The sequence below is a fragment of the Notothenia rossii genome, assembly GCF_949606895.1.
Source record: "Notothenia rossii genome assembly, chromosome: 2".
Lineage (NCBI taxonomy): Eukaryota > Metazoa > Chordata > Actinopteri > Perciformes > Nototheniidae > Notothenia > Notothenia rossii.
Window position 1 is genome coordinate 51,176,217 of NC_136904.1, and position 9,607 is coordinate 51,185,823.

The following is a 9,607-nucleotide window of genomic DNA, read 5'->3' on the forward strand; positions in this document are numbered from 1 at the left end:
TCCTGAGGCAATTGTTGTCCTGAGGCAACAAACCATCTCCTGCTTGATGGTTGTGGAGGGGTATATTTAAATGGATATCATCTCAGAACTAGTTGTTGAAATATTGAATTATAGTGTATTTTGACAAAAATGCAGTTAGTGGTATACAGTCAAAACTGGTATCTAAAGAATTGATTTTGACACACACACACACACACACACACACACACACACACACACACACACACACACACACACACACACACACACACAGTGTTGTAGCCATTATTACAAAAACAGAAATGGATTTTGGAAAATGGCTCTAAATAAGGTCTGTCGAAAACGAACCTGTTAGATAAATGCACGTTTTCAGCCAGATAATATCCACATGTCTACCCTGCTTTTATAATTTTTGAATTGATAGATTTATGATCAATATATTTATTATTAGAAAATCATTAGAAAGTGGGCTTGGTGATTAACACGGAACTGTATATACTGCAAAAGCACTTTATTTATGTTGTATGTTTTGTATTTAATTAACCTGTGTTTATGCAATGTATTCATGTGCAATGCTCAAATTAGTGAAGCTTACACAGGCACGAGGGGGGGGGGGGGGCAGCTCGGGGGATGAGAGGAGTGCATGCAGACACGTGATGTAAAGTCTTGTTTTTACATAAATTGAAGAACTGAAGTAAAGATCGTCTTGTTTTTTAAACGTATGCACACCTGGAAATCCTTTTTGTGTCCACGTGTGCAACAAATATTGGAGGCACTGCTGAGGTATTATTGTTTTGCCGTGTCTACAATCGGTTACAACAACAAGCAGAACCACGTACTTTACAAGATGGCTGCATTAGCCGTCTCACAGAGTCTGTTGACAAATCAAATGCTGTGTTGCTGGCTTTCGTCCAATCAGATGCTGGGTTTTTGCTAAAGGTGAATCTGCATCACTGATGTTCGTCGAATCAGTGTCTGTAATGCTGCCGCCTCAATCTGTGTTTAAACCAGGTTTAAAACATGTTTTAGTTAGATAGCATCAGTATTCACGGAGTTAACTAAGGGAGAAATGAAAATATTGTGGTGCCTCGTTTTACCTTGAGTGAAAACGGTAAGTTTATATTTGATCGGTGAGGCTGTGACGTTAGGCTGCGGTGGGCAGGAGAGGTTTTATTTCCGGCAACTCCTGTGAATGAAAGGATTTGTCTCGCCTCGAAAACGAAACTCAATTTTGCATGACATTATCTGTATATTCTATGTGTTATTCACTGTTAAATACGGCGTGGCTTTTAATCACTTTTATTCGGAGAAACTGACCTGACGGTGAAGTAAGCTAAGCTTGTGTTATTGGTTCGGGCATCTTCGTGAAGGAGGGAGGGGGAGGGGCTCCGCGCACACCTGCGAAAGTGAGTTGAGGGAAGAACTCGTTCTGGCATTGGAGGGAGAAGGGGGAGGGGATTTAAGGCTTCAACTGTGCTTTATGTGAGCATTATGTGAGCATCTGCTCTATTTGGTCTCAGAGCCCCATAAATATAATGTATGTATATTTTTATACTGTATATATGTTTTTTTTTAAATATATATATATATATATATATATATATATATATATATATATAAATAAATGCATGTTTAAAATCTCAAAATAAAACTTGCACCAATGCAATTCAAATGATGCTGCAGAAAAATAACTGCTTGAATGCCCTGTTGAGAAGCTCAAGAGGGAGTTTCTCAGGACATCATGCACTACAAGTGAAAACTTTTAGTGCACCTATGGCTGTCATGTGGCACTTCTCTCTGTAAAAGTGGTGTAAATAAATGGATATTTTACCCTTTTTAGCCAGAGAACGTTAGCTAGCTATTACTTTTCTTAATAAATTAAGTTGGAATATTATTGGCTTCAATAAGTTATGTGATAATGGTTAGTATTAAACCTCAGAATAAATGAACTTACTGACACTGCTGTGCACCTGCAAACATTGAAATATCCTGAACAGGATCAGAGTGTGATTAATAATAAAGAGTGTTCTTCTGTCTAAAAGGTGAGATCGCTGACCATTTAAAAAAACAAAAACAATGCAGAGATCAGTGAGAAAGAGACGGCTTGGTCCTCAACAGGATGCTGAACAGCACATTAAGTTTAGGACTGACAAGGCTGGTCTCGAAGAGCATTTTATCGACCAGTTTAAAGGTAAGTGCTTACAATGTTGTATGTTTTTAAATGAACACAAGCAGATAGTGCAAATTAAATCACAATATCTTAATTCATAATCCCAACATTGCTTCCTTTGTTCATTTTATCTCCAAAAAGTTACTTCTTACTGGCAGTATTATAATTTAAATAAAAGATCTATGCAATTATTAAAAAGCAAATGTAGTTATATTTGGTAACATTTTCTAAACATTCCTTCATCGATAAATCCAATACTTCAAGGTTTTGTAATAATCCACTTACAAAAGTATAACGCACGTTTTTAAAACAAAAGAAACACCATATACCTGTTAGACATCTCCACAAAGGTCAGGCTGGGCATCATATCAATGGGCCACATGGAAGTTGAGCATGTTCATGTATAATAATACAAATAGTTACCCCAATAACTGTTTTAGTCAAAAAGTTATTAGTCTGAATACATACTATATAAGCATCTATAGGGACAATTGGGTTATTATTTATAATTTTTTAGTCTCCTTTTTTGTACAACAGTTGTTGTGATTTAAACATATCCCTCTATATTTAAATAAAACTTTTTTTGATAATCATTTTAATGTCATGTGTCTCAGAAACAGGTGAATATGTAAACCTTGAATTCTAACTTCCCACATGGCTGTAGTTTATTAATAATTATTTTTATTCAAATAAATGTTTAATCTGATTTCATTCTGCTCTAGCTGGTTTAAATATGGATTAACACAGACATTTTCTCTATTTTACAAACATAAGAAGGTGCTACTTGTACATTGGCATGTCACACTGTTGTCTCCTGCGTTGTCTATTGCTGCTCTTAGTCTTTTGGATAATTTTGCATGGAAAACTATGTTGGAGAAGAGCAAATCTTAGTTTTGTAGTGCTGTGAATTACTTGAATTGGCTTATTGATAGAAAGGTGAAAGAAGGCTGAGGGGTTCTTGCCCTTTTCTCCCAAGTTGTCTTCCATACCATTAAAGTTAACTCTTGAGATTTGACCTCAATTCACATTGAGATCTCCCTTTTTTAAACTTGCAATATAATGGCTTCAAACTAAAAATATGTTTAAGTGAATCATGTAATAAAGATTTCTTCTTACTTTAAAGGTCGAGGTGTGTTTGCTGCTAAAGTTTTCACAAAAGGAGAGTTTGTGCTTGAGTACCGGGGCAAACTTTACAACCAGGATGATGTCAACACCAAAAACTACAGTGACACAGAAGCAACGTTCCTGTTTGATCTGAAATGGGATGGGAAATGTTTGTGGTAAGTCATAATAAATGCTATTGTTTGCTGTTGGAAAAATGCACTGCTCTTGTTAGAATCTCACATAAGAATAATCAATAATAGAATCTAGGGCTGCACGATATATCGTGTCGTGACGATAATCGCGTTATGCGCATGCGCGATATTCACATCGCAGGACGTGCAATATTAAGTAGGCAAATTAACTCAAACATGTCATGTTACAATTATTTTGCTGCTTGCTACAAAAGGAAACCTCGCGCGGCTCTCATTTCAGGGGTACTTGAGTGAGTGAAATGCAGGCTCTGCATGCACAGCAAACCACCAATCACAATCATTCTTGATCAGAGGCCTGTACTACGAAGCCGGATTTTCGCTTAGCGAGCTAACTTCAGGGGAAACTCTGGGTTTCCGGTCGTACGACGCTGGTTCTCTTCTTATCGGGCTAGATCTCCATGGTAACTTATGCTGACAGCTCCGGACCAGGTTAGATTCCAGGCTAGGAGATCAACTCAGTGAAAGCACTGCCTGCTGACCAATCAGAGCTCGGTGTGCGGAGGTTAAAGCGATCAAGTCATATTACAGGAGAAAGGAAATACAGAAAAGCTGCCTTTGCAGGAAAGACGGCCGGCAAAAATCACCGACTATGTGAACGTGAACATTAATAGAATATCACCTCCCATCTTCAGAGCAATCTGACTATTATAACATTAGGGTTAAGAAAGCTTTCTTAAATATCTGCCACAACATAAGTAACCGGATCAGAGTAACATTAAGTACAGTCCGCGGCATATCACATCATAATGTATCATATATTTCCTTATCTGAGTCAGCTGAGCCGTATCTGGCCGTGCAACACTCAGTGTCACATACTGGATGCAGAAGTATTATTTTAAGCAACACATTAAGTTGAAGAAACACTCGAGACAAATGTAAAGTCAGATCCACTCGTGTCTTAGACAGGCAGTGATATCATAAACCTGTTAGTGTACGCATTCAAACACTTTTTCTGTTACCAGCTGTATTCATCTTGCAGGTATAGCTATGCAAAGCTCTCTGTCTACCGGGCCATTTTCGTTCCTACCCTCACCTATGGTCATGAAGGATGGGTCATGACCGAAAGAACGAGATCGCGGGTACAAGCGGCCGAGATGGGTTTTCTCCGCAGGGTGGCTGGTGTCTCCCTTGGGGATAAGGTGAGAAGTTCGGTCATCCGGGAGGGACTTGGAGTTGAACCGCTCCTCCTTTGCGTCGAAAGGAGCCAGTTGAGGTGGTTCGGGCACCTAGTTAGGATGCCACCTGGGCGCCTCCCTAGGGAGGTGTTCCAGGCACGTCCAGCTGGGAAGAGACCAAGGGGTAGACCTAGAACCAGATGGAGGGATTATATCTCTTCTCTGGCCTGGGAGCGCCTTGGGATCCCCCAGTCAGAGCTGGTTGATGTGGCCAGGGAAAAGAAAGTTTGGGGCTCCCTGCTGGAACTGCTACCTCCGCGACCCGACCACGGATAAGCGGGAGAAGATGGATGGATGGATGGTATAGCTATGTGGCTTTTATCCTGGATAAAGTGTTTAAGTCATGGATGTTTAAAGTTTAACGTCTTCATATTTGTCTGATATTAAAGTTTTTCATTCAGGAAGTATGACGGTTCGCTGTCAGTACGCTTGTCCATGTTTGTGATTGGTCAAATGTTGCTAACCCCGCCCCTTTCATGTGAACGCGTACTCAGCCGGACAGAGAAACCCTGGCTTAACGAGTTGATAACCAGCGTAGTAGGACCGCTTAGCGAGAGCGTGTTTGTTTTGGATTAGGTAAGCCGGGTAACTCAAACATATCCAGGTTATGATGAACCGGCTTCGTAGTTCAGGCCTCTGATCACAGCAGGATAACCGAGCTAGCTCAGCTTGTTGCTCTGATAACTTAAGATCCAGAAGTCCGTGACTAAAATCCTTCATCCGGTTAAATATTGTTAAAATAATAATAATAAAATATTCTTCTTCAATTCCTGTACTTTTTTCATATCGCAGGGGAAAGAAATATCGCAATGTCAGTTTTTTCCAATATCGTGCAGCCCTAATATAACCTGACCTTGTCTGTCTAATCTTTTTTTCTTCATGATTTTCTTTTAAATGTAACTGACAATGCTCCACACTATATCCAAACCAAGTATGCAAGTTCTACTACTGAATTATTATTTGAATTATTTGAAGTATTAAAGTAACGTGTTATGGCAGGAAAGTTCAATCTGGTATATTCATTTTAATCTCACCTTATATAGAATGTGTATTAAACTTGTGATTTCTGCATTGAGTGACTTCTGCCTAGCAGATACCAAGAAGAGGCCCCTAGGGTCTCTCTGTTAATTATCAATAGTCCTTGCAATTAACAGGGGAATTCCCAGATACATTTAAAAAAAAAAGGCAGTTAAAGTCTTGTAGAATTAATGATTTATCTCCTACACATCCTGCAGGCCTTGAGACTTGGGTCACCCAGCAGTAAACGAGATAAACGTCCTTTTGAGCTTATCCATAAAATGTATTCATTCCTAGCAAGCTGACTTTGGGGTGAAGGGAAGTTCAGGGAAGCCATTAAGCCACAAGAACAATTAACTTATGTTGGTTGACTGATGCGGTGACTGTCATGGGACGATGGCGTTTGGATATTTACAAATATGGCTTTCATAGAGAAAAACAGGTGACTGTTGTGTGATAAGATACATGATAGGATGTGTGTGTTGAAGATGTTTAGGGGGAATGAGTATGTGTCCTGTCAAAGAGTCCTCTGTCATGACTCCAAATCATTGATTGGGGGATCTGCCTAAGGGCAGAGGGACAAACACACACACACGCGCGAAACTCCTCCCCACCTGTGTATAAATGTTGTGATCATTTTGAAGATCGGCGCTCTTGTTTTTGACTTGCCGTTCCTGAGACGTGTCTCACACGGTGGTAGAACCTGAGCCCGGAGTACTCTGCAGAGTGCTTCGTGATTAGGTGATGTGTTGTATGTTTTTGCCATTAAAGCAGATTATTGTTTAACCCTTATCCTGGCTGCTTTGAATTTTTTCCTTCTTTTGAGAACCCGCTCATATATGAACGGCGCGGAGCAGAGATTCTGCCCCAACACTACTCACATTCAATCTCTATTTATTTAAGTCTTGATGCATCGGTTGAAGACAAGTCACTGGGTAGGCTTGTAAACGATGACCACAAAACGCCCAACTGCAAGATGAGAACCATTGTCCTTGATGGGATGCCACATCTCTGCCTGTTTGCCCTTAGAGACATCGCCCCAGAGGAAGAAATATCCTACAATTATGAGGATGCAGACTGGCCTTGGCGCAAACAGGTAAACATATAACTCAAAAGTAACACGTGATTTAACACGCGTTTTTGTTTCCCTCCAAATAATTATAGTACCTAATTAATTTGTTGTTCAATTAACAAGTCATTTTAGATGGTTCAGATGTGGCAAACTATACTGGTATTGGAGAATTTATCAGATTTGCTATAAGTTTGGTCTGCTACCTCTATGAGCAAGTGGGGGAGTGACACTTTAATTGATGATGTATTTAATTAAAAGCAGAACTTGACAGATTTCACCTGACAAAACTTGCATGCCCTTGCTTGCTTTTCAGTTAGCTAATGTTTGCAGCTCATGAATATTACATTACATTGCATTTAGCTGAGGCTTTTATCCAAAGCGACTTACAATAAGTGCGTTCGACCAGGAAGATACAACCTTGAAGAAAACAGAATCATATAAATACATCAGGTTTCAGAGCTAAAACATTTCAAGTGCTACTCAACTGGCTTTAGATAAGCCAGCCCTTTATTAGTATATAAGTGCTTTGTTAGTAATTCTATCGCTCAAAGTGGAGTCCAAAGAGATGAGTTTTCAGTCTGAAGAAGATGTGCAAGCTTTCTGCTGTCCTGATGTCAATGGGGAGCTCATTCCACCATTTTGGAGCCAGGATAGCAAACCCACATGTTTTTGCTGATGGGAACTTGGGTCCCCCTCGCAGTGCGGGTGCAGCGAGCTGTTTGGCTGATGCAGGGCGGAGTGCACGTGCTGGGGTGTACGGTTTAACCATGTCCTGGATGTAGGAAGGGCCAGATCCATTCGCAGCATGGTACGCAAGTATCATTGTCTTGAAGTGGATTCTAGCAGTTACTGGAAGCCAGTGAAAGGAGCGGAGGAGCGGCGTGGTGTGGGAGAATTTAGGAAGGTTGAAGACCAGACGAGCCGCTGCATTCTGGATGAGCTGCAGAGCTCGGATGGTACATGCAGGTAGACCAGCCAGGAGGGAGTTGCAGTAGTCTAGGCGTGAGATGACGAGAGCCTGAACCAGAACCTGCGTCGCTTTCTGGGTCAGGAGGGGACGTATCCTCTTGATGTTGTAAAGCGTGTATCTGCAGCAGCGGGTTATCTCAACATAAATGTTTACTATCTTCTTAGTGCATTCTTGTTTTATCTAAGTTCCAGGTGACGAATGAGCAGTATTATCCAGAGGCAGTTGAGGAGGAGAGCCTCCCCCTTAGAGTTGACTTCCCTCAAAACATCCACAACAGACCATTCTTCTACCGAGGTAATTCAGTAATATAGAGCTGTTTCCACAATCTCATTATGTTGTGCCTTTCACTATCAAATCAAATAAATGTGTATTTATATAGCACATTTAAAAGCGATTTTTGTTCGAGCCAAAGTGCTGTACATTTAATAAAAACGCATTTCTACAATCACAATAAAATACAATAATTTACAACAGAAATATAAAAAACACAGGGAAATGTAGTCCCCATACCAAGACAGGAATCAGATCTCCTTGGTGGGACTTGTTACAGAAACCTGTCACACACACTTGTTTCTAGTCTTGTCCTCATGGGGCCCTCCCGTTTGGTTATAGCTTGAAGTGATTTCTAAATATTTGTGCAACACCTTTTAGTCTCTAAACTCAAGTTGTTGTAGGCATCATTCTACACCCTCTGAGCCTGTGCATGTTTGAAAGGGGTAATTTTAATGCAATCCATTGCAACCCCTTTATGATATGTTCAGACCACAGTAATGAATAATGCCAGGACTTTGCTTTGATCCAAATCTAGTTTGAGAAACAGTTTTTGATTTAGCTAACTGTGGTAACTCATGAATATCTCAACATAAATGTTTACTATCTTCTTACTGCATTCTTGTTTTATCTAAGTTCCAGGTGACGAATGAGCAGTATTATCCAGAGGCAGTTGAGAAGGAGAGCCTCCCCCTAGAGTTGACTTCCCTCAAAACATCCACAACAGACCGTTCTTCTACCGAGGTAATTCAGTAATATAGAGCTCTCTCCACAATCATTTTTTTTTCTGTTAATCTACTTTTCTTCGGTAATGATTTCAAGTAATTTTAAAGATATGAAAAATATGGACAGATTTATGTATTACATTTTGAGACCCCTGTATTAGAACATGCCATTCAATTTGTTTTAGCCAAAGGGCTGTTGCAGAAAGACATTTTACAGAAGGCAACCTATTAATGTCAATATATGACTTATTTACTATTTTAAGGCATACTGTTTTGTGTTTATTTCTATATAGCTTTTTACTGTCAGAGGGTACTCTCTAGTGGATTATCCTGACACTGATGAAGAGGATGAAGATTTTATTCCAAACTGTGATGAAGGCAATCCGAAGCTCAGGATAACAGAAGATGTTCTGGTAGGCTCAGATACTTTGAAAGCAAGTTCATTTTTTTTCTCTGCACTGTTTCAAAGGTCCTCCCTTTACAGTTGAGTGTATTGGAATGCAAACATAAATAAATAAGTATTCAATGACAAACCTTTTTTGTTTTGCAGATGGATAGAGTTCCAGATTTTTCGAGTGATGAAGGTTCAGAGTGCCCTTCGACCTCAAAGTCTGAAAGAGCTCCCCTCAGGCAGAGAAGAGTCTTTTGCCGTCCAGTAAGCCACTTTTTGCTCTTCCATGTTGTCACTTAAAGGGTAGCACCAACCAAAATCAACAACAGTTTCACTTATTAGAGTGCCAGGCATGCATATTGACAATGCATTTTAGGTAGTGCTTACATTTAAGTTGTAATTATGTTCAACGTTTTCAATACTAATTCCAAAAGTGTCTCTAAAGATGTGTTACTGGTTGTTGTCTTTTAAGATTTCAACTGAATTTGACACATCAAATTAGTTATGACAACATTTAATAGA

The 9,607-nt window shown here is 39.8% G+C and overlaps 1 long non-coding RNA gene across 1 annotated transcript; it reads left to right on the forward strand.

Moving 5' to 3' along the window:
• The first annotated feature begins 8,615 nt into the window (after positions 1 to 8,615).
• On the forward strand, positions 8,616 to 9,335 carry LOC307029346. Its single transcript, XR_013805302.1, has 3 exons — positions 8,616 to 8,713; positions 8,988 to 9,107; positions 9,245 to 9,335. It is a non-coding gene; the product is annotated as an uncharacterized lncRNA (long non-coding RNA).
• Positions 9,336 to 9,607: the final 272 nt, after the last annotated feature.